General features: G+C 43.9%; 1 protein-coding gene across 2 annotated transcripts in view; it reads left to right on the top strand.

The window, feature by feature from the left end:
• Positions 1-1,518: 1,518 nt before the first annotated feature.
• The window catches only part of LOC122553818 (transmembrane protein 121), an 81,889-nt gene continuing 57,478 nt past the window's right edge, over positions 1,519-25,929 (top strand). Inside the window, exons 1-2 of one of the 2 annotated variants that reach the window (XM_043698184.1) lie at positions 1,519-1,681; positions 2,203-2,462. The gene's annotated coding sequence lies outside the window, so the exon portion shown is untranslated. The remainder of the gene's footprint in view (positions 1,682-2,202; positions 2,463-25,929) is intronic. The other variant, XM_043698185.1, reaches the window with a different exon arrangement.

The following is a 25,929-nucleotide window of genomic DNA, read 5'->3' on the forward strand; positions in this document are numbered from 1 at the left end:
GCTTAGCAGAGTTGTGGTCTGGGTTTTGTTCATCAAGACTAGCAGAAAGCTGATTAGTATCAAAGATGAGAGCCTGGAAAATGTTTTTATATCTTTTCCTTGTGGCAAAGGCAGACATGGTCAATAGAAGTCATCACCTCCAACATGGCAGCTCAGTCTCCAGCCAGCTAAGGTAAACTCAATACAAAGGTCATGGTTTACTATATAGCAGCATTCCCTATACTCCTACAGGGAACAATCTACAGCAGATAACTCAAAGCACAGGAGAAGGGTGGCATGGTGGCTCAGTTGGTAGCACTGCTGCATCACAGCACAAAGAATTCAGGTTCAATTCCACCCTCGGGCGACTGTTTGCACGTTATCTCTGTCTCTGTGTGGGTTTCCCCTGGGTGCTCTGGTTTCCTCCCACAGTCCAAAGATGTGCAGGTTAGATGGATTGTCCATGCTAAGTTTCTCATAGTGTCCAGGGTGGGTTAGCCGTAGAAATGTGGGGTTATGGGGCTAGGGTGGAATGCTGTTTGGAGGGTCAGTGCACACTGAATGGGCCGAATGGCCTCTTTCTGCACTGTAGTATGGATTCTATGGAGTACCACTAGCAATGCCTTCCCAAGATTCCTCAAACCTGCTTAGAAGAACAACAACAAATCCGTCTTCCAAACCAACATGCCCAACATTGAGCTGCCAATCACTCAAAACAAACTCTACTGGGCAGGACATGTTGTTCCTATTGCTTCGCTAGAGCCCTGAAACAATTCCTCTACTTGGGACTTGGTTATCATGGGAGCCTCCAGCAGGGCAGCAGGCATGTTTTAAGAATGTCCTTAATGAGGAAGTCAAACATCCCTCACTGACCTTTGGGAGTTCATGGTTTGTAAACCAACAAAAACAGAGATTCATTTAGGAAGGTACCGAGCACATTGGGAGACCTTGTTGAGAAGAGGTGAAAGTGTGGAATGATCCTCCTCTCACCTCATCTACTCAAACTCTTCAAGCACAGGGGGCAAAGTTTGCAGGTCATGCATTGAACTTACCAGCTGTCTCAGAACCCATTGGCCTGGAGTAGAAGTGGTGGCATTTTTCCAGATGACCAATGGTAGTACCCTGTAGTGTTTGGCATCTGTTTCAGTGTGTGTGGAATTGTTTATGTGTTGTTTGAGTACTCCACTGCCTCAAATCCTCCTTATTCTTAGGCTACAGTGTGACTACAGTAAAGGATATACCATTGTACAGAAGAGACACTGTCCTTAGATAACAAGAAAGTGTATTGCATTGACATCAACAAGTACAACTACAGTTGGTCAAGTATTAATTATAGGGATTTAGGGAGCTGATACACATACATCTGCTCCCTCAGACAGCTAAAGCAGTATATCCAGTCTCCAATGTGTCACATCAGTCGAATGAGTGGAACCAATTTAACATGAACATTAACTCCTTCAGAGCCATTACAACAGAAACGAGTCTTTTAAAAACTCGATTCCAAAGGACTGCCGTCATTGAGACTGCCTTGCTAAGACTTCCGGGTGAGTTGCTGAACGATAGCTCACAATAGCATGAATTCGCTGTGAATCGACTGACCAGGCAAATCTCGGGTAACAACTAAGAATGGACAGAGGCATGTTCGCTGGCCTGCATTCTCCTTTTCTAAACCTCCTCCCATTGAGTCTGTCCTTTATGAAGAGTAAGTATTGATTTTATGCAAACCAGCAAGTTGCAACCGTCCCCAGGGAAATCTCGCACTTCCCAAAAGTTGGAATAAATGTAGCAGAGAAAGCATAATAAATTCCACAACTCCACTCCATTATTGCTATCAATACCCGCACAAAGAAGGTGGGCTTATTTTTTTTTATAAAATCACGAGTCAATCTACAAACAACTTCTCTGTTCCATGTCAGGGTGCAGGGCTGTCTATTCTCCTGGTGGGGCCCACATACGCTTGATTTTTTTAAAAAAAAACTGTGTGACCTGTAGGGCATCACAGGGTGGAAAGATGTGACTGTAGTGTTGTGCTGCCATTCGTCTCACAAATGACTGCAAAAGAGACAGCGTTCAGTCTTGGTGGAGAGAGAGAGAGAGAGAGAGAAAAGGAAGGAGGGATGGTTGCATAGGCAGAACACTGATCTCAGGCAGTGCATGGACAGTGTGGCAGTATTTCACACAAAAAGCAAATTGGTGATAAATTATGCACATTGAACTGCACAGAGTCAGCTGCAAGCCTCGTTCAGCAGCAGGAACCCAGGGCGGTTTGCCGGCAAGGGAGAGAGTGGGAGATTTGAGCCAGGCGAGGGTCACTCCGCCGGGGAGACAGCAACACCCCCTCAGGGCTCCTCAATGTCACGGTCCCACTCACTACCCGGGAGAGGTCTATCGAAGCGGAGATTACCAGCAGCTTCTCATCGCCCGAGCAGTGAGGAATTGGGAAGCTACGCCAATGTACTGAGTCCTAGAAGCAGAACATCGGGGTAAGAGAGAACGTGCAATTTTCCTTTGAATCGGTTTAACTTTGCATAGCTGCGGAGGCTGGGGCTGGTATTCAAATGCAAGAAAAAAAAATCAAAATGTATATGTGTAAGTGACTGGACCGGTTGGATATATGCCCCTGAAATAATGTACTCCGTCCAGTTGTATCTTATCGGGCAGACTGGTGCTTATTGGAGTCTCTGGGGTTTGCATTGTAGTTAAAAATCGAGGAATTCTGACACTTTGCAGAGATACTTGAGTACTGGTGTCTGTGGGAATTAATGAACACAATCTCCTGGGTGATATGGATGGGGGGTGGAAACAATCGTTAGATAGCGAGGCTTGGGTTTTTGGGGACATTTTGAACTTTATACTGTTTGTACAGTGAGAGCAGGGCTTTGCTTTATGTTGCATTCCTATGGCACCGCATGTTCAAATCACACTGTGCGATTTTGGCATGATTGGAGATTACACCCACGCTTCATTTTTTTTTTGTGTACGTATATAAACTCTGGTCTATCGGAGATTTTAACTATGTAAATCAGGTTTGTGGATATCCGGACCCACATGATGGTGCGGGTAAGCAGAGACGGTTTCTGGACTTAAAAGGGAAACTTCCCCCAGTCACTTTTATCCCAAGACTTGGGGGGAATAAACATCGATCCACGGGAAAAAGAGTTTTCCCTTTGCAACCTCTTGCCAGAAAGTGCCACTTGATTCTTAAGCAGCCGCTAGCCCAGCTCACGACCAGGAGGGGCTGCCAGCAACAAAGGGGCGGAGCGGCCGCATGGGACATTGCCCCCATCCCCAGAGGGCGAGATTCGGATTGGATTCAGCCAATACAGAGGAAAGGAGACCCAGCGCTCCGATGCTGACTTGCCTTCGAAACACACAGTCTCACAAATGCCAATTGAAAGCTTTCTATCTTAGGGAAAGCAAGTCAGGCTTATTTTGCTGAAAGTTGGGTTGGTTAACATCCCACAGCAGGTGGCAGCACTAGGTCGCTTTGTGGGGGTAGTGGAATGGAGACATAAATATTCTTACAAGCCTAAGTATTGCAGGTCAACATAGTTTAAACCTGCCCAAAATAAATCTATTCAGTGCAAATAAATTTGATGCAAAGATGTTAATCAAGAAAGACAAAGTCTTGTGTAACAGGCGGTGAAAGAGAACATGTCAGGAGCAGAGGGTTGGAGGAATGGTAACTGTACACAGGAACGGCAGTTAGCAGTGTGTCAGACAGTATTCTGTGAGATGTTCCTGCTGCTTTCTATTAAATAGTCCATTACTGCTCACTCTGCAACACTCCGCCATACACAGTGTGACTGAGATTTTTCTTTTCAGCAACCTATTCAGAGATGTTATTAACACATCTCTGGAGCAGCTAGAACTTTGAACCCTGAAGTGCCCATTCCACTGCACAACGTGGTAGCAAGAGTTTTCGATGACCCTCCAGCCAGAAAATTAAAATAACCTCTGCAGCAGTGTTTTTCTGTTTTGGTTCATGGTCAGTAAATGCATTACTGTATATTATTCAGTTTGAAGGATATGCAAATGGTTGTGGGATTGAATGTTCATGCATAACCAGCTCTCAGACAACACCACACACAAAACCACATCTGCAAAACAAAATGCCAACCTGTTTGCTGCTAGCTGATTTTAAGATGTGCAGATTTATTGGTGCTGAGCTTGAATGTGATGCACTTTGATCAGTAAATAATCAGATCAATATTTCTTCTGATTCCTTTGAGGATCCACAAAGCTAGACCTGTTTGTGTATTGGGAGGGGTTACTGACAGAGAGCAGGATTAACATCAGTAGAGATACACAGGCTGGGAGAGTGTTGAGTGACCTGAGTGTGTGTGCTAGATTATCAGTAAAAATTCAGTCCCTAAATCTGCCAGCACTTAGTCAATAATGTAATTTAAATGGTGTTCGATAGTTCACCCTGGCGTGGAGTGTTTCTGGATGGTGTCAAAGAATTTTTTTTTAGTATTAATCGGCCCTTTTCTAATAGCTATTTATTTTTCAGAAGTGGTATTGATGATAAGACCAGGGGGTGTTCATGGTACAGTTGCCTGTTTTTACCTGGATCCTGTCAGTGAGTTCCCTTCCTTAAGGATGATAGTCATGTACAGGTTTACAAAATAGGATGTTGGCTGATTGGCTGTGGAGAAGGTTGTAGTTTATGCTATCTTCTGGTAACGTCCATAACTGTGGGCCAGAAGGTCCAGATTCAAGTCCCACTGGCTGTGGAGTTGTCATAACATGAAGAAACTGTTCAACATCTTCATCAGGAGTAAATCAGGCACAAGAACAATAATTCTGGAGACAAGGACAACCGTGCCACTCCTGGCGTAGGGTTTTCTCATTTTGTTTGTGATGGCATCAGTGCCCTGCTCTATCCACCCTGATGCCAATCCTCTACAGGTGCCAGCTCAGGAACCCCATCAGAATGTAGCAGTGCACCATCATCAACAATGCAAGGAAGTAGAAACCGGTGGATTAGAAATCATTACAAAGTTGGATACCCTCTTTCGAGAAGGTATTAATGTACTCTTTAAAACGTGTACCAATCTTCTGAGTGAAGAGTATTTTATATGTAAGCAGTCTCTTGTCCTTCAGATGTACAACAGATTGGAACACAGTTGTAAATTTCATTACAAGGAAAGCCAGTAATATTGTATCCTTTCTTGTGCTGCAGGAGAGTAGTCATGTCTGAAGAAAGCAAAGCTATTTCTGTTTTTTTTCCTGTTCTTAGATTGCTATCCTTTTGGAATAGTACAATAATAAGGTCCTGTCAAAGATTAACGTTGACCCCAGTGACACATGTGGGAAAGTAGGATTATTAGCTTTATATTGTTGGAATCATCCTATTTGTTCGGTGGCAAAAGGCCAAGGTACATCTAGTTCACCCTGAAGAATCCTGGTAACCAGGTTTCCTATGCATGACTGGAGTTGTTGATGTATTATAGAATCAATTGCTATTGGTTAGTCTGCTAGGTAAAAACAAGGACTGCAGATGCTGGAAACCAGATTCTAGATTAGAGTGGTGCTTGAAAAGCACAGCAGTTCAGGCAGCATCTGAGGAACAGGAAAATCAACGTTTTGGGCAAAAGCCCTTCATCAGGAATCCCAAAATGTCGATTTTCCTGCTCCTCGGATGCTGCCTGAACTGCTGTACTTTTCCAGCACCACTCTAATCTAGAAATTGGTTAGTCTGCCACAAACCCTGACATGAGGTAAGGAAATGCCTGTTAGGGATTTTGCAGAATCCCAAAATGGCACGCTGTAAATAAGTTGCCCGGGAGGTAGATTTTTCTACTGGGGCATTCTCTATGTCTGAAACCCTCCAAGATTCTGCATCAGAGACTTTGGATGGTCCTGATGAAATGAAGTAAAATAGTTACTCGGGCAAAGTGAGACTGTTCAGAATATTGTCTAACGCCTGAGTAATACTTCAACTGACCTTTGAGTATCGGAGTTGGGACGTGATGTTGAGGTTGTACAGGATGCTGATGAAGCCTGGTCTTGTGCAGTTCTGGTTACCATGGTAATATGAAGGATATTACTAAACTGCAGAGGGTTCAGAAAAGATTTACCAGGATGTTGCCGAGAATGGATGGTGTGAGGTATAAAAACGGACTGGAAAGGCTGGGACTTCTTATTTAACTGGAGTATAGAGGTTGAGGTGTGAAACCTTAGAGGTTTATAAAAATCATGAGGAGCATAGATAGGGTGAATGACAAGGACTTACTCGTGAGGGTGGGTGAGTTTAAAACTAGGGGGCATATTTTCGGGTGAGAGGAGAAAAGGTTTAAAAAGGCATGAACATGTTATTTACACAGAGAGTGGTTTGTGTGTGGAATGAACGACCAGAGAAAGTGGTGGATGTGGGTATAGTTAGTGTTTAAAAGACATTTGGATAAGGTCATGAATAGGAAAGGTTTAGAGGGATATGGGCCAAGTGCAGGCAGGTGGGACTAGATTAGTTTGGAACATATTGGACTGAAATGTCTGCTTCCCATGCAGTGTGACTCTTACTGACCTTGTACTTATCACACACACACACACACACTCCAATTACATCTTCCCCAGACCACTTTTACAGTACCCAGATTCTGACCAGCCCTGGGACCCAATGCTCCCTTGGGATCCTGATGCATAACCACCCCCATACTGCCAGACCCAACCCCAATGGATTCAATTTCTGCCAGACCTACCCTTAACACTGCATCACCTACTTTGCCACTTGGATCCTGGCACCCTACCCTCCTCAACTGGCATCCCGCCCTTGGTTCCCCACATGCTACTTAGGTCGCCCTACGCCCCACCCAACTGACACCTTCCCTCCCCTCCCTGTACCATTACATTACACTTACCTTGGAGATGTCACAATGGCTGTCAGCACCTTTACATTTAAAATACAGTTGTTTTGCCTTCCCCCACCAGTTCTGCACCAGTATAGAGCTGTCAGGATGGAAGTACAGCTCTTCATTTTTGAGGGAACTCCTCTGATTGGAATCTCCTATTGGAGATGTGGCCTCCCTTCTTTCTCGAAGACAAAGGGCTGGAGTGGTAACTTGGGTGAGATTGCTACCCTTTGGAAAATTCTGCCCAAGTATTTTCTCGAAGAGGTGAAGATTTATTGGGCTGATTCAATGTTTCCTGGCTCTGCTTTCTCCCAGCGAGGATCTTCCATAGATTTACTACTGGCTCTTATCCAAATAATCCCTCCAGCTTTGAACAACTTCTGCTCCAGAAAGGTGACGTTGAGGCAGTTCGGCAGCCGTGACTTTTTGGAACAGCAGAGTAAACTTTAAAAGCCAAATGTTCTGCAGCAGCTCCTATTTCTGACATTGTTGCGTTCTACTGCGCTGGGCAAACTGAAATGGGGTTCATGGTTGACATTATCTATCCTTATTGGATTCCATGAACAGCAATGATTTCACCTCCTTTTCCGGTGAGAACATATCCAATTTAAATAATCATTTCCCATAATCCCATCACTCAGTTGTCCTGATTGCTCTGTCCTGCACCCTTTTATCAGCACTGATATCCTTTTGTTTTGTAAAGTGGCAAACAGAACTGTATAAAGTATTTTAACTGCTGTCACACCAGTAATAACGACAGGATTACCAGGCTGGCTTCATTTAATATCTGACTTGCTTGATTCACTGCTGCCAAGCATTGCTACGAAAACTTCAATTTACAGGATCCAATAGATTTTATTCTGCTCCCATGTGAAGCACTTTGCATTTCCCTGCAGGAAGGTTCAGATACTGTACGTCCTTCTGCACAGTTCACAAAATATGTTCAAATTTTCCCTTTGCTTACCCTATAGCAGCTTTGACTGCTGCTGTTCAAATCACAGTCACAGAATTGTTACGCTACAAAAGAAGGCCTGAGCTGTTTCAGCATTTTGACCTAATGCCAAACTCCTCCCTTTTCCCTCCCATAACCTTGCACATTGGTTCTATTTAAATGATCATATAATAACCTCCTTGAAGGCCTCAGTTGAACCTGCTTCCATCACACTTCCAGGCAGAGGGGACGGCAGACCCAAATCCTCATTTGCTTAGCATTAAATTCCATCGCTTTTAAAAACTATTTGTCACTGCCAGATCTGGACATAAAGATATTAAGTGAAAAGAACCCTGAGAATGGTTGCTAATTGATGCCCTCTCATCAGAACTGGGAGAAGTCGGAAATGCAGTCTGCAAGTCAAAGTGGGAGGGCGAGAGGGGGAAAAAAATACAAAAGGGAAGATCTGTCATAGAATAAAAGGCGCGAAAGAGGATTGGGTGTAGTACATGTAAGAGATTAAAGCATGTGTCAGGGGGAGGTGTGAATGGTAGAATGATGAACAGCTGTGATCCAAAAGCAAACAGGAAAGAAATGATCACAATCCAGAGCAACAGAGAAAACAAAACGGAAGGACTGCGGGAAGGAACCGTCTTAAATCATTGAACTTGGTATTGAGTCCAGAAGCTGTCAAGCCATTTATTGAAAGCCGAGGTGCAATGCCTTGAGATTATGTTCAGCTTCATTCGAACATTGCAGGAGGAGGTGGAGAACAGAGAGGTTAGAGCACGGGCAAGGTGGAGAATGAAAATGGGAGAAAACCAACACGCTTGACAAGCCCTCTTTCATGAATGCGTAACCCGATCTGCTCTCATGGGTGAATGGAAATTATTTCACAGCCGTATTTTTACAGAATCCTCCCTGGTGCTGTGGTCAATATGATCCTTCAATCAATAACATAGACATTGATTATCTCATCGTTATATATTGCCAGGATATCAATTATTTGGCTGCTACATTTCCTACACTACAACAGTAACTTCACTTCAAAGACACTGCATTAGAGATTTTGAGAAGTCCTGAGGAAGTGCAAGTGCTCTATTAATACAACTATTTATTCTGATTGTGTTCATGAGGAAATCAACAACTTCACACAGAATCTCTTGCTGTCATGTCTAATGGCTCTTTGGGCCTTGGATGCTATCTGGATGCATCCACTTCATTCCCATGCCCATTCCGAACTGTGGTCATCCTCTCATAGCTTATTCCAAGGGCTCAGCTGACCGTGGATTTCACAATCACCTTTCTTCCCAAATCTTCCAGCACCTCTGACCTGCATTGGATTTTTCACATCACCTAGCACTGGTCTGCTTGTGTGGCAGGTTTTAGAGTACAAATGTAAGGGGCAATTAAGGAGGCAGTCTGATTGAAGTGCTTAAAATTATCAGAGTAAATAGGGAGACACCATTTCCGTTGTTGAAGGCATCGAGAAGAAGGGGGCTATACTCTTAAAATTCGAACCTGTTTGTGTCAGGAAACAACTCTTCCCGCAGCGTTGTGGAAGCCTCTCCCTTGAAAAGGCTGTCGAACCTGGAGATTAGTTGAACGGGGCGGCACGGTGGCTCAGTGGTTAGCACTGCTGTCTCACAGCACCAGGGTCCCAGGTTCGATTCCAGCCTCGGGCGACTGTTTGTGTGGAATTTGCACATTCTCCTCCGGGTGCTCTGGTTTCCTCCCACAGTCCAAAGATGTGCAGGTCAGGTGAATTGGCCATGCTAGGTTGCCCATAGTGTAAGATGCATTAGTCAGAGGGAAACGGGTCTGGGTGGGTTACTCTTCATTGGGTCGATGTGGACTGGTTGGGCCGAAGGGCCTGTTTCCACACTGTAGGGAATCTAATCATTGCAAACATGAGACTTCTGTTGTTCAACTTTTGTCAAAGATTGGGAGCAAAATAAAGTAAAATGGGCTGGAGGTACAGATTATATTATCTATGATCTAATTGAAATGGGGGAACAGGCTTTAAAGGCTAACTGGTCAGTACCTGCTCTAAATCAATAAATGAACCGTGAATTTGTTTAACTCCCTTACACTCCAACATTGTTCCTGTGGCCCAGTTCTCATCCTGCACATCTTGTGCTGGCAGTGGTAAACGTGTGGAAAAATTCACCTCATTAGTTAAAAGTGACAGCCAGAAGGATTCTCGCTGCTGAGGTTTCCCTGGTCTGTAGTATATGGCTTAACCTTACCATTATAAAATAACAGCGGATTCTGGAGTTCATCGACCCTTGACTAATTAAGGATACGAGCCTGAGAATAGGAGAATTGTCTGCGGTGAAGCCAGGTGCAGTTCTTCATACAAAGCACAGTGGAAATCTGGAATTCTGTCCTTTAAAAGGCTATTGAGATGGGGGTCAACTGCAAGTTTAAACGTGAGATTTATGGACTTCTGTTGAGTCAGGATGTTAAGTGCCACAGAACCAAGGTAAGTAGCTGGAGTGAGGATTCGGAGAAGCCGTGACTAAGTTGACTGAGTGTCTGAATGCCCTCCTTATCTTTTTCTGTAAACAGATTTAAGACTTCAGATTATTTGCCCAATAACACTCACCTTAGTGAATGCAGTATCTGTTTATTTTCTTAATTCTTCCATATTATGCCCATTCATTTCGATGCTGTTATTCCAAACTGCTGTATCTGCAAAATAAGCCACTTATGTTGCTCCTCTAATATTTATGCTGACTTTGCACCAGCGTAATGGTGAACGATCTAAAAATCGGGTAAGCCATTAGGAAGCCCATGATGATTCACACCAAATATATTGTTGAATTAGCTCAAGCACCAATTTCCAATGGGTGTGAGGTTTCTCAGTTTGATGGAAAAAGGATTAATTTCTCATCTCCTCACTTAAACTGGAATAATTATATAGCCAATGCATTATGATAAAGGCATAAGGATTAAGAGCAGGAGTAGGCAATTCAGCCCTCTCAGCCTGCTCCGCCATTTAATACAATCATGGCTGATCTCATCTTGGCCTCAACTTCAGTTTTCTGCCCGCTCCCCATAACCCTTCAGCCTGTTACAAATTAAAATCTGTCTATCTCCTCCCTAAATTTATTCAGTGTCCCAGCACCCTCGGGTAGTGAATTCCACAGATTTAAAACTCTTTGAGAGAAATAATTTCCCCTCATCTTTGTTTTAAATCTGCCACCTCTTAGGCTAAAAGTATTACCTCTTGTTCTAGATTTTCATCAAGGAAAACAACCTTTCCATGTCTACTTTGTCAACCCCCTTTAGCATATTATTTACTTACGTAAAATCTCCTGTCATCCTTCGAAACTCTAGTGAATACAGGGGCAACCTAAATTATCTGAACGACACAGGCGCGGGGAGTATTTTTGTTCGGATAATCGAATGATCAGATAATCAAATGTTCGGATAACATAGTTTACTCAAGCATCAGGACTTGGAAATCTTGATTGATTATCCAAATTTTGGATTATCCATGTGCGGATAATCGAGATTGCACTGTAAATGCCTAATCTGCTCAATCTGTCCTCATAAGAGAAGCCTTTCAAATCTGGAACAGATAATGAAATAAATATCGTTCTTGTAAGCCGACCTCTTACTCCCTTCAAGACCAATATGTCCTTCCTAAGGTGAGGTGCCCAGATATGCTCACAGTACACCAATTGGGGTCTAATCAGGCCTTTGTATAACTGCAGCATAATTTCTGTGTCCTTATACGCCAATCATAAAGACCAACATTCCATTAGCTTTCTTGATTATTTTCTGTGCCTATTCGTGGCATTTCAGAAATCTATGGACCTGAACCCCCAAGTCTCTTTGGACAAACACTGGATTTAACTTAATGCCATCTAGAGAGTACCCCGATCTACCCTTCCTTGGATCAAAATGGATAACCTCATGTTTGTTTACATTGAAATCCATCTGTCACAGTTTTGCCCATTCCCTTAGTCTATCAATATACCTTTATAATTTTATGTCATCAACAACAATATCTATTGTGTTGTGTAACTTTGTGTCATTAGCATATTTGAATATCAACTTTCTATGTCATTATTAAGTTCATAAATAATGTGAATAAACTTGGGATTTCTGGAGATTATTGACTCAGCATTATTGCAAATGTTGGAAGGGCACGGTGGGTCGGGCAGCAGGAGGGTTGGCGTTTTGGGCATGGGCCCTTCAACAGGGATGTAGGGCGCAGGCCCGTGCGGGCTGGAAGGTAGGTGGGTTGCTGAGGGGGATGTTGGCTTGGTGGGTGGATGCAGGTGGGTTGGGGCGGATGGGTGGGGATGGTTGGTGGGGGAGGTTAGGGGGGCGGTGCCGGGTTGGAGGGTTGGATCTGGGATTGGGTGGGGATAGGGGAAATGAGGAAACTGGTGAAATTGACATTGATGCCATGTAGTTAGAGTGTCCCCAGGTAGAAGATAAGGCGTTTTTCCTCCAGGAGATAGGTGGTTAGAATTTGGCGGTGGAGGAGGCCCAGGACTTGCATGTCCTTGGCGGAGTGGGAGAGGACTTGAAGCCCCACCTTGTCCCGGATCTGGCCCTCCAGCTGCCCTCTGGGACCTCTCCCGCCTATCCATCTTCCTTCCCACTTATCCGCTCCACCCTCCGCTCTGACCTATCGCCGTTACCCCCGGCCTGTGTTCGCCTTCCGGGCTGCCTTACCCCCAGCCTCACCCCCCCCTCCTGTGTGTCTCTCAGCTCCCTTGTGCCCCCTCACCTGAGGCATTGACTCTCCTGCTCCTTGGGTGCTGCCTGACCTGCTGTGGTTTTTCAGCGGCACACATTTCGACTCTGATCTCCAGAATCTGCAGTCCTCACTTTCTCCTTGTCATTATTATAAACGCTTCAGCCTTATCTTTTCCAATGATGTGCTCGGCTCTCCCATCATTGAGAATGGAAATATTTGTGGAACCTTGTCTTCTGTAGTTTAATTGTCCACTACAGTTTACGATTAGATATGGCAGGACTACAGAGCTTAGATCTGTTCCATTGGTTGTGGGATTGCTTAGCTCTGTCCAAGACTCACTGCTTATGCTGTTTGGCATGCAAATAGTCCTGCTTTGTAGCTTCACCAGATTGATATCTCATTTTTAGGCATGCCTGATGCTGCTCTTGGCATGTGCTCTTGCACTCTCCATTGCGCAAAGTTGATTCTCTGATGGTAGAGTGGATATGCTGATTCTTGAGGTTACACATTTTGTTGGAGTATATTTTTCCCTGCTGCTGTTAGTCAACAGCACCTTTTGAATGCCCAATCTCGAGTTACTCGAACTGTCCAAAATCTGTCTCATTTAACACAAGGATGGTGTTACACAACATGATGAAGGATATTCTCAATGTGAAGCTAAAAATGACACATCACCAGGTTATAGTCCAACAGGTTTAATTGGACTCCCGGCACCTTCCCCTGCAACCGCAGGAGGTGCAAGACTTGCGCCCACACCTCCCCCCTCACCTCCCTCCAAGGTCCCAAAGGAAACTTCCATATCCGCCACAGATTCACCTGCACCTCCACACACATCATCTATTGCATCCTCTGCACCCGATGTGGCCCCCTCTATATTGGGGAGACAGGCCGCCTACTTGCAGAGCGATTCAGAGAGCACCTCTGGGCCACCCGGACGAACCAACCCAACCAACCTGTAGCACAGCATATCAACTCCCCCTCCCACTCCACCGAGGATATGCAGGTCATTGGACTCACCCACCGCCAAACCACAACAACCCGACGGTCGGAGGAGGAGCGTCTTATCTTCCGACTGGGAACCCTCCAACCACAGGGGATGAACTTGGACTTCACCAGTTTCTTCATCCCCCCTCCCCCCACCTTGTCTCAGCCGAATCCCTCCAGCCCAGCACCGCCTTCCTGACCTGCAGTCTTCTTCTTGACCTCTCCGCCTCCATCCAACTCTTATGCCCGAAACTTCGATTCTCCTGTTCCCTGGATGCTGCCTGACCTGCTGCGCTTTTCCAGCAACACATTTTCAGCTCTGATCTCCAGCATCTGCAGACCTCACTTTCTCCTTAATTGGAAGCACACTAGCTTTCGGAGCGCTGCTCCTTCATCACCTGATGACCTAAAGAGAGAGCTCAGAAGAGCCAGGAGGAGGCATGAGAAGTTGTTGGCGGATAGGATCAGGGTATACCCCTAAGGTTTTCAATAGGTTTTTAAGGAATAAAAGAATGACGAGAGTAAGATTAGGGCCAATCAAGGATAGTAGTGAGAAGTTGTGTGTGGAGTCAGAGGAGATAGGGGAAGCATTAAATGAATATTCTTCGACAGTTTTCACTCTAGAAAACGACACTGTTGTCGAGGAGAATCGTGAGATACAGACTACGAGACTGGGGGTGGGATTGAGGTTCACAAGGAAGAGGGATTAGAAATCCTGCAGAGTGTGAAAATAGATAAGTCCCCTGGGCCAGATGGGATTTATCCTAGGATCCTCTGGGAAGCCAAGGAGGAGATTGCCGAGCCTTTGAGATTGATTTTTAAATCGTCATTGTCAAGAGGAATAGTGCCAGAAGGCTGGAGGATAGCAAATGTGTTCCCCTGTTCAAGAAGGGGAGTAGGGACAACCCTGGTAATTATAGACCAGTGAGCCTTACTTCAGTTGTTGGAAAAGGTTATAAGAGATAGGATTTATAATCATCTAGAAAAGAATAATTTGATTAGGGATAGTCAGCATGGTTTTGTGAAGGATAGGTCGTGCCTCACAAACCTTATTGAGTTCTTTGAGAAGGCGACCAAACAGGTAGATGAGAGTAAACCGGTTGATGTGGATTTCAACAAAGCGTTCGATAAGGTTCCCCACAGTAGGCTATTGTACAAAATGCGGAGGAATGGGATTGTAGGAGATATAGCAGTTTGGATCAGTAATTGGCTTGCTGAAAGAAAACAGCAGGTGGTGTTTGATGGGAAATGTTCATCCTGGAGTCCAGTTACCAGTGGTGTACTGCAAGGGTCGGTGTTGGGTCCACTGCTGTTCGTCATTTTGAGAAATGACCTGGATGAGGGCGTAGAAGGGTGGGTTAGTAAATTCGCAGACGACACTAAGGTCGGTGGAGTTGTGGATAGTGACGAAGGATGTTGTAGGTTACAGAGAGACATAGATAAGCTGCAGAGCTGGGCTGAGAGGTGGCAAATGGAGTTTAATATGGACAAGTGTGAGGTGATTCACTTTGGTCAGAGTAACGAGAATGCAAAGTACTGGGCTAATGGTAAGATTCTTGGTAGTGTAGATGAGCAGAGAGATCTCAGTGTCCACGTACACAGATCCTTGTAAGTTGCCACCCAAGTTGACAGAGTTGTTAAGAAGGCATACAGTGTTTTAGTTTTTATTAATAGAGGGATCGAGTTCCGGAACCATGAGGTTCTGCTACAGCTGTACAAAACTCTGGTGCAGCCGCACTTGGAGTATTGTGTACAATTCTGGTCACCGCATTATAAGAAGGATGTGGAAGCTTTGGAAAGGGTGCAGAGGAGATTTACTAGGATGTTGCCTGGTATGGAGGAAAGGCTGAGGGACTTGAGGCTGTTTTTGTTGGAGAGAAGAAGGTTGAGAGGTGACTTAATAGAGACATATAAGGTAATCAGATGGTTAGATAGGGTGGACAGGAAGAGCTTTTTCCAAGTATAGTGACGGCGAGCACGAGGGGGCTTTAAATTGAGGGGTAATAGATGTCAGAGGTAGTTTCTTTACTCCGAGAGTAGTAAGGAATGCTTTGCCTGCAATGGTAGTAGATTTGCCATCTTTTAGTGCATTGGACAAACATATGGATGTACATGGAATAATGTAGGTTAGATGGGCTTCAGATTGGTATGACTGGTCGGCACAACATCGAGGGCCGAAGGGCCTGTACTGCGCTGTAATGTTCTATGTTCTAATCAAGCGAATCTTCTCTGAAATAATTTAATCACTTCTGAATTCTTGGTTCACTAGCCTTTTTTGAAACATAGCTAAGTTTCTCGGCATTCTGAAAATATAGACCAATGTTTGCCGAATCTGAACACTATATTTAACTGGAATAGCAGAAGGAGCTGAAACCGCGAAAAGTGGTCAGAAACATAGGAATCAAACACCTTTGATATAATCTTGAAACCTTTGTAAATCCTGGTGAAATAATCTGGACACTTACCATATCGTAGCTATGTTGAATTTGTATTGAGCTATGGCTATACCATATTTGGAGCATGACACGTAGCTCTGACCTCCATGTTTTAAAATGGCCCTTGAGGTGATATCAGAACTGACGAGAAGGGCGCAGTTGGCTCATGTGGTGAATTAAATAGCCTGGCTCAGTGATCTACATTCTGTGCAATATTTCTTGGATGAATGTCTGCGCAGCACAATATTACAGGGAGCAGGGAATGCACAAAAATATTGCCCAAGGGAGCCAGGATCAGTTTGAAATTTCAAACAGAAAATACCACATACATTGACTGATGTGTTTGCTATAACCATTGCAACTCAAGATAAGTGACCAGGACAACGTCACAGCTCTGAGAACACAGAGATACATAGATTCATACAACGCAGAAAAGGTCCTTTGGCCTATCGAGTCGACACCGACATAACTACCACTAAAACGGACTAAAATCTCAACTTCCTGCACTTGTCCCATACTCTTGAATGTTATGATATTTGAAAAGTACTCCTCCAAATATCTTCTAAAGGCTGTAAGATTTCCAGCCTGCACCACTTTCCCAGGCAGTGCATTCCAGATTCCCACCATCCGCTGAGTGAAAAGGCCTTTTCTCAAATGCCCTCTGAATCTCCTGCCCCTTTCCCTGAAACCGTGCCCTCTCCTGATTGACTGCTCAACCAAGGGGAACAGCTACTCTGTATTCTCCTTGTCCATACCCCTCATAATCTTATACACCTCCAATCGTGTCTCTTCAGTCTTCTCTGCTCTAAAGAAAACAATCCAAGCCTAACTAGTCTTTCCTTGTAGCTCAATTTCTCCATCCCAGGCAACATCCTGGTGAAGCTCCTCTGTACCACCTCCAATGCTATCATATCTTCCCTGTAGGGAGGTGACCAGAACTTCACACGGTATTCAAACTGTGACCTGACCAACACACTGTACAACTCCAACATTACCTCCTTGCTCTTATGCTCCATGCCACACCTGATGAAGACAAGTGTCCCATAAGCCTCCTTAACTATTCACGTGCTCTGCCGACTTCAGGGATCTGTGAATAGTCACTCCAAGATCCCTCTGTTCTTCCAAGCTACCCAGTGTCCTGTCATTCACTAAATATTCCCTCATCTTGTTTCTTCTTCTGAAGTGGATCACCTCACGTGGATGTTAACTGGATGTTAAAAGAGAAATGGAGGGGGCAGACAGCTGAGACTAAAGGGACATCACTGTCAAAACAAAGACAAAATATTTGAACAGCATTTATAAACCCAGTGGCTACCTTATGACCTTAGACAAATAGTGCTGTGTTGCCATCAACACAACAAATGGATTGGGTAGAATTCCTGCAGGGGTCCCTCCCAATTTTTTTGTGTAATCTCAGTGATTTCCTCAGGGTTCTGTTAATTTTTATCCACATTTTACAACTCGAGATCAGGAAAGCTTCAGTTGAAATTTCTGCCGGGTTATCCCTCTCCCTGTAAGGCATTGTGCAACAAAATTCCATTCTCGCATGAAATGTCAAGTGAACTTGGCAGAAAGTCTACTTTAATATTTCAGTCCCATTGATTTAATAATAAAAATCAATACCTCTCTTACTTTATTAAGAGGGCCCTGTTCTCACAATCGGCAATATAATTTGTCATAAGATGTGCTTACAGCAGCTGAAAGTGAAGCAGAGATTATGACAAAAATCTATTGAAGTTCTTCTGTTATTTAAAGTTTACACCTAAAAGATGTTATGATTACGGGAATGGCTGACAACAAGAGGCCAGGTCCATTTGTTGGCCTTCTACCATCTGGTAACTGGCTGATGGAAGGATAATGAAGTAATTTTCCTAATTATAGAGGCAAAAGTGAGGACTGCAGATGCTGGAAGCCAGAGTTTAGATCAGAGTGGTGCTGGAAAAGCACGGCAGATCAGGCAGCATCCGAGGAGCAGGAAAATCGACGTATCGGGCAAAAGCCCTTCATCAGGAAAAAAGGCAGGAAGCCTCAGGGTGGAGAGATAAATGGGGCTGGGGAGAAGGTAGCAAAGATTACAATAGGTGAATGGGGGTGGGGATGGAGATGGTGACTACCTGGTCAGGTCCAACAACCCATCCTCCCGAGCTGGCACCCTTCCCTGCCATCGCAGGAATTGCAAAACCTGCGCCCACACCTCCTCCCTCACCACCATCCAAGGCCCCAAAGGAGCCTTCCACATCCATCAAAGGTTCACCTGCAATCCACCAATGTCATTTATTGTATCTGTTGCGCCCAATGCAGTCTCCTCTGCCTTCTCGCAGAGTGCTTCAGGGAACATCTCCAGGACACCCGCACCAATCAACCCCACCTCCCCATGACCCAACATTTCAACTTCTCCCCCCACTCTACCAAGGACATGCAGATCCTGGGCCTCCTCCACCGCCACTCCCTCTCCCTTTCCACCTATCCGCTCCACCCTCCCATCTGACCTACCACCTCCAACCCCACCCCCATTCACCCATTGTACTCTTTGCTACCTTCTCCCCAGCCCCACCCTCCCCATTTATCTCTCCACCTTGGAGGCTTCCTGCCTCTATTCCTGATGAAGGGCTTTTGCTCGAAATGTCAATTTTTCTGCTCCTCGGATGCTGCCTGATCTGCCGTGCTTTTCCAGCACCACTCTAATCTAAATCCACCTTTTCCTAATTATAATCTAACGTGAGTTTGTAAAAGACCCATTCATAAAGGAAGGATAAAACAAGCAGAGAAGGCAGGTTCATAGTTCCTTGACAGTGGAGTTGCAGGTAGACAGTGTAGTGAATAAGGTATTTAGTAGGCTTACCTCTATTGGTCAATGCATTGGGTTGGGGAGGTCATGTTGTGGCTGTACAGGACATTGATTTTGGAATACAGCGTTCAGTTCTGGTCTTCCTGCTATAGGAAAGATGTTGTGAAACACAAAAGGGTTCAGAAAAGATTTACAAGGATGTTGCCAGAGTTTGAGCTATAGGCAGAGGCTGAAGAGGCTGGAGATATTTTCCCTGGAGCTTTGGAGGTTGAGGGGTGACCTTATAGAAGTTTATAAAATCATGACAGTCATGGATAGGGTAAATAGTCAAGGTCTTTTTCTCAGGCTAGGGGAGTCCAAAACTAGGAGGGCGTAGGTTTAGGTGAGAGGGGTGATTTAAAAGAGACCTAAGGGGCAACATTTTCCACATCGAGGGTAATATGTGATTGGAATGAGCTGTCAGAGGAAGTGGTGGAGGCTGGTACAGTTACAATATCTAAAAGGCTTCTGGATGGGAATATCAATAGGAAAGATTTAGAGCAAGTGCTGGCAAATGGGACTAAATTAATTCAGGATATCTAGTCAGCTTGGACGAGTTGGACTGATGGTTCTGTTTCTATGCAGTACATCTCTATTACTCTATATTCTAGTGGGTGAGAACCATATTTCCAAAGACATCACTTTGTACCAATGCCACTAATGGATCCTTCTATAAATCCGTCACTCGAAGCATATATCATGACTGATGGTGAGATGAGTGTGGTGCTGGAAAAACACAGCAGGCCAGGCAGCATCCAAGGAGCAGGAGGATCGATGTTTCAGGCATAAGCCCTTCTTCAGATTCCTGAAGAAGGGCTTATGCTCGAAACGTCGATTCTCCTGCTCCTCGGATGCTGCTTGGCCTGCTGTGTTTTTCTAGCACCATATTTTTCAACTCTGGTCTCCAGCATCTGCAGTCCTCACTTTCTCCTCCCTGATGATATGAGCTGGGAGTTGTTGATTTGGCTTTATAGCCCAGGTGTAATTTTCCACTGAATTCAGGAAGTTGTGGGGTGTTCTGACAAGGGTGTTTAAGTTGATTATCTCTTAAACCTATTGTATCCTTTATCTAAAAAATAAACAATTTCCCTGGGAAAATCTGGGTGTGGGGGGTGGGGGGGGAGAAAAAAAAGAGAATCCTCTATAACCACAGCAGTGAGATCAGAAAGCACTCATTCTGACATAAAGTAGCGGAAAGTTGGAAACGTGCCCCTCAAAATGATGTGGAGATGCTGAGGCCGACAACTGTAGCCTTCGAGACTAGGTTAGGGTAATGGGACATGGAGAGGAAGGCAGGAAAATTAGACTTACGGTACAGATCAGTCATTATTTAATTGAACCGTGCAACAGGCAAAACCCAACTCTTTTACCTCATGTATAAACCTGAATGTGATTTTAACAAAAACTCTCTGTGCAATCTTAGGCTATTCCTCAATCATAGAATCATTGAATCATAGAACCCCTACGTTGTGGAAACTGGCCACTTGGCCTAACAAGTTCACACCGACCCATTCCCCTACCCTACCGCGCTGCATTTCCCTTCAGTGTGTAGTCTTGTAGAGGCAGTGATCGATGCTTTAGAAAATGTTCCAAGTTGGAAATGACAGACAGGCTCATGTTACTGGGTGTTTCCTGCAGTTACATGGTCCTATAAACCATAATTATAAGAATCAGGAGCAGAGATAGTCTATTCTGTTTGTTCAGCCATTCAATGGAATCATTCAGCGGAATCCTCAACATCACTCACCTAGATTTTCCCCTTAACCCTTGAATCACTCTTACTGATGTAAAGATCTGTTCATCTCAGCCTTAAATGTACTTAACAACCCAAACACTATAGCCGCCTGTGGTAAAGAATTTCACGGATTCACTACCATCTGAGAGAAAAATTCTTCCTTATCGCTGTCCTAACTGGGTGTCCCTTCCTCTAACATTATGCTTCCTAGTTCTAGACTCTCTCACAAGGGCAGAGCCAACTTTTCGACATCAGCCAGTTAAGGCTACAAAGAATCTTGTTAGTTTTAATAGGGTCTCCTCTCATTCTTCAAAGTTTTAATGAGTACAGGCCCAACCCACTCAACCTGTCTTCCTATATAAATTACATCAGACCTAGGTCAATCTAGTGAACCTCCCTTGACTACACTGAATATTAGCATATATTTCCTTAGATAAGGTGGACAATGTTGCTCGTGTTATTCTAGCTGTGGTCTGACTAGTGCCTTGTATAGTTTTGGCAAGACTTCCTTATTTTTATACTCCATTTTCTTTGAAATAAAGGCCAACGTACCATTTGATTTCTCTCTTACCTGTTTAATTTCTATTTTAGCTGTCTGTGATTCCAAATCTTTTTTTGTTGCAATTTTCTGCAATCTATGTCCACTTAATTAACATTCAGTTTCTCAATTCTTCCTTCAAAACCTGGCACTTGCCACGGTATATTTCATCTGCCAAATTTTTGTACACTTTTACCCACTTATCCTATCCTTATTCCTCTGCAGGTGCTTTGTTTCACCTACACCACTTGCCTTCCTACCTACGTCTGTGACATTTACAAACTTGGCAAAAAGTAATTCACTTTCTTCATCCAAGTCATTGATATGTATTGTAAATAACTGTGGTCCTCGCATAGATCTCTGTGGCACTCTGTTACCTACAAGTTGCCATCCGGAAAATGTCCTGTTTATCCTAACTCTCTCTTCTATTACTGATCTGAAAAATGTGTTGCTGGAAAAGCGCAGCAGGTCAGGCAGCATCCAAGGAGCAGGAGAATCGACGTTTCGGGCATGAGGCCTGACCTGCTGCGCTTTCCCAGCAACACATTTTTCAGCTCTGATCTCCAGCATCTGCAGTCCCCACTTTCTCTCTTCTATTAGTTAGCCAATCTTCTATCCATGCTAATATGCTAATTCCAAAACCATGAACTCTGACCTTATTAAGCAGCCCAATGTGTAGTACCTTCTCAAACACCTTTTGGAAAAACAAATACAAAAATATCTACTGGCTCCCCTTTACTTAACCTGTTTATTACTTCCTTAAAGAATATGCAAACAATTGTCAGGTGTGATTTCCCTTTCATGAGGCCATACTGATGCTGCTTAATTATATTTTAATTTTCTAAATGCTATGCTATGCTATGATATGAGATTCTTTCTAATAGACTCTAACATTTTCCCAATAACAGATGATAAGCTAATTGGCCTATTGCTGTGTCTGTGTTTTTGTTTCAGATCTCCCTCCTTTTGTGAAGAAGGGTGTTATATTTGGCAGTTTTCCAATTGCCTGGCACATTTCCAGATTTTCTTGGAAGAATTCTTAGAAAATTATTACCAGAGTATCCCACTATCTCTGCAGCTATTTCCTTTAATATCCTACAATGCATTCCACCAGGCCCAGGGGACTTAGCAGTCTTTAGCAGTCATTGGTTTCTTGTTCTCTAGAGAGAGCTATAGTATTTATTTCTTCTCCAACTTTTGCTTCTGGACTCTTTAGTATTTTTGGCATGCTGTTAGTGTATTCTACTGTGAAGACTGATGCAAAATATTATTCGGCACCTGTGCCATTTCTTGGTTCCCCATTATTATTTCCCCTGCCTCATTGTTTAGGACTCTATTTTCACACTGGCCTCCATCTCTCTTTTCTACTTTAAAGAGGCCCTTGCTGTCGATCTTGATATAACTTGCAAGCTCATCCTCAAAGTTTATTATCATCCACTTTATTATTTTCTTGGTTATCTTTTGTTTATTTTCCCTCAAACTTTACTAATTCTCTGGATTACTAATAATCCTTGCCACTATTTGTTTGTGTTTCCTTCAATTTGATGCTATCCCTAACTTCCCTAGTAAGCCATTGCTCGTTTATTGCTTTCCTAGTATCCTTTTTCCTCACCGAGATAAATGTTTGCTGAAGAGTCACACAGTATTTTCTTAACCATCTGCCATATTCCCCGGCTGTCTTTTCTGCTAAGCTCCTGTCCCATTCCAGTCTTTAATTATCCTTGTTTCAGTTTAGCAAAAGTTGCTTCTGTACTCTCAGGCTGAATGCTAAATTCCTCCCTGTTACGGGTCACTGTTTTCAAGAGGATCATTTGCTCTGAGCCCACTTAATAAATCTACCACGTTACCAGATCCAAAATTGCTTGATCCCTGGTTTGATCCACAACACATCGTTCAGGGAAACTTCAGAACACATTTCCTGAATTCCTAGCTACATGTGCCTATGTGACCATCTCAATCTGCATGAAGATTAGCATACTGTCTTTACTGCATCCCCTCATTACTTTCTGATTTATTCTCTGACCTACCAGAGAGCTGTTGTTAGGGGGCCTATAGACTTCTTCTAGTATTTTTAACCCGTTTTTATCCCACCTATATGGATTCTACATCTTCCAATCCAACATTGTTGGTCAGGGATGGATAGAAAGAACAATGCTACCCCACCACCCTTTCCTTCCTACTTGTCCTTTTGAAAAGTCACATACCCCCTATTACTTAGTTCTCAGCTTTGATCTCTTTGTACCTGGCTCTGTAATGGCTATAAGAACTATTAACTGTATCTGTGTCATTAATTCATTTATTTTGTTCTGAATACTGCACGCATTCAAGTAAAGAGACACTAATTTTGCTTTCTTGCCATTTTTTCCCAGTTTTGACCTTGTTTGCTGTTGTGTTTCTTTTCGTATTTGCACGCTCTGTCCTTTTCAATTCCACTGTGGTTATCACTCTCTGAATAACTGCCCTGTAATGCCCGGATATCCTTTCGTAAGTGTACGATTCCACTCTTCACAAGCATCCCCCCCCTACCCTTCCTCTCTTTACTTTATATCCCTGTCTACTACTCTGGTTATCCCCTTCACCAGGACACTTGTCCCGGTATGGTTCAAGTGAAGTCTGTTCCACCAGAGCAGTTCCCTTCTACCCAACTACTAGTGCCAGCGCCCCACAAACTGAAACCATTCCACCCACATCCATCTTTAAGCCATGCATTTAACCCTTTGATATTATTTACCTATGGCTCAGCTGGAAATCCAAAGGTTAATACCTTCAGAGTTCTAATTTACCTCCAATCTAATCAAAATCTTTGAGCAAAACCTCTTTTCTAGTGGACGACCACGACTGGATCGCTCCTTTTAAAATCTATGTTCCTTCCTAGCCCCAAAGCGATGTCCTTAGCCTTGGAACTGGGCAGGTAACACAGTCATTGAGACTCTCACTCATGGCTGCAGAGGGCAGTATCTATTCCCCTAGTTTTACTTTGCCCCACCCCTATTATATTCCTGTTTCCTCCCTCCACTTCAATGCCTCCCTGTTACCATGGTTGTGATTGGTACATCTGTGTGGCTTGCTAGGCCATTTCAGAAGACAGTTGAGAGTCAACCATAGTGCTGTGGGTCTGGAGTCACATGTAGGCCAGACCAGGTGAGGATGGCAGATTTCTTTCCCTGAGGGACATTAGTGAGCCAGATGGGTTTTTCTGACGATCGACAATGGTGTCATAGATTCTTTATTCAAGATTTTTAAAAATTGAATTCAAATTCCACCATCTGACATTTGAACCTAGGTCATTGGAATGTTAGTGTTTAGATCACAGTGATGCTGGAAAAGCACAGCAGGTCAGGCAGCATCCCAGGAGCAGGGGGTGAGGGAAGGTAGCAAAGAGTACAATAGGTGAATGGGGGTGGGGATGGAGGTGATAGGTCAGAGGGGTGGAGTGGATAGGTGGGAAGGGAGATGGGCAGGTATATTAGAATATTAGCTGAGTTTACAGATAAATAGTCTAACAGTAATGCCGCTAGACCATTGCCTTCCGTGGTGCTGTGGTCATGTCATTCAGTCCTGAGCTATAGAATCATACATCACTGAAACAGACCCTTCGATCCAACCAGTCCAGTTTTGTCCACACATCTTGCTTGCAGGCCAAATTTGAATAAGCTAATCTGAGGGGTGTGATTGTGTACCGGAGGTAAGTATGCAGGTAGCTTTCCCCCTTTACTAAGGTGGCACAACATCTGCAGCTGGGACTCCAGCTGGAATCTGAAATTCCTACAACTGCGAACACTCACCATAACTGTGTTCTCCCTGAAGAACCTTGGCATCCAGCAGCTCCCACATGCCGCAGCAGCAACACATAACCATCCTTTCATGACTATCATCTTTTAAAATTAATTATTCATTACTCCGGTCTCCCTGCTCTTTAAATTGTATTGCAATTTTTTTGTTATACCAGAATTGATCTTTATGCTTGAAAAGTTATTTTAGTGAAAATGATATTATTTTTACTTGGACCTTTAACGATTAGAAATACTCCTCAGTGCTTTCACTGCACTGGTGTACCGTTGTGTCACTCTGTCGCTGCTCTTACTGCAGTTCGGCCTTTCAATCCACACATTTTATCCTCTTACGACTACTTACGAGCTACGTAGGAGTTAACCAGCTTCTTGCCCCAGTAATGCACATATTCAGCTCTAGTCCCTGTTGAAGGCTGTATCATAATTTGGCAACATCTCCAGATGAGGAAAAGGTATTTAGAAGAAACTTGAACCGGAGCCTGAGTATGTGGAGCTAGCTGCAATGTGGTAGTTAATGAGAATAATATGATGTATTAATTGAGAAGCTAATTAAGTGGAAGGTAAGAAAGGATCTTTTGAAAGGGTTAAAATTAAGGTGGGAGGAGGCTTGGGGAGAAATACAATCAGATTTTATTGTCACTCAAGTACGGGAGTGCAGTGAAAAGTGTACAATGTCGCCATTCTATTGGCGTCGTCTTAAAATACAAGATCAGAATTTTGTTTTTAAATGTAAAAGAAACGGAAAAAGAAAAGAAAAACACACTGCTAAGTAGCTCGTAAGTAGTCAAGGCTTATTCTATTCCTCAGTTCAAATCCAAAAGAAAAGGGAAGAGTCCAGATTTTAAAATCTTAGCTCTCTGGGCCTACCCTGGCCTAGAGTTTGTTCAGCCTCCTCCTGGAGCATGCTGCACTGATCATCTTTGATGCCAGTGCCGCCTCTGCTCACCAGGGGGAGCCGCCTGTGGTATTGTCACTGCTGCAGTTACACAGGAGGCCGGACCTGGTCTTGCCCTGCCGAGGACACTGGAAAAGGTTTTTGAAGAGGCAAAAAAGGGGAAAAAAATAAAAAGAGCAAAAGTATAAAGAAAGCAGATGGAAGCAGATGAGCCCCAGGCCAGGAACCCATGCTCAACAC

This window comes from Chiloscyllium plagiosum, chromosome 10, assembly GCF_004010195.1.
Source record: "Chiloscyllium plagiosum isolate BGI_BamShark_2017 chromosome 10, ASM401019v2, whole genome shotgun sequence".
In the NCBI taxonomy this organism is placed as follows: Eukaryota; Metazoa; Chordata; class Chondrichthyes; order Orectolobiformes; family Hemiscylliidae; genus Chiloscyllium; species Chiloscyllium plagiosum.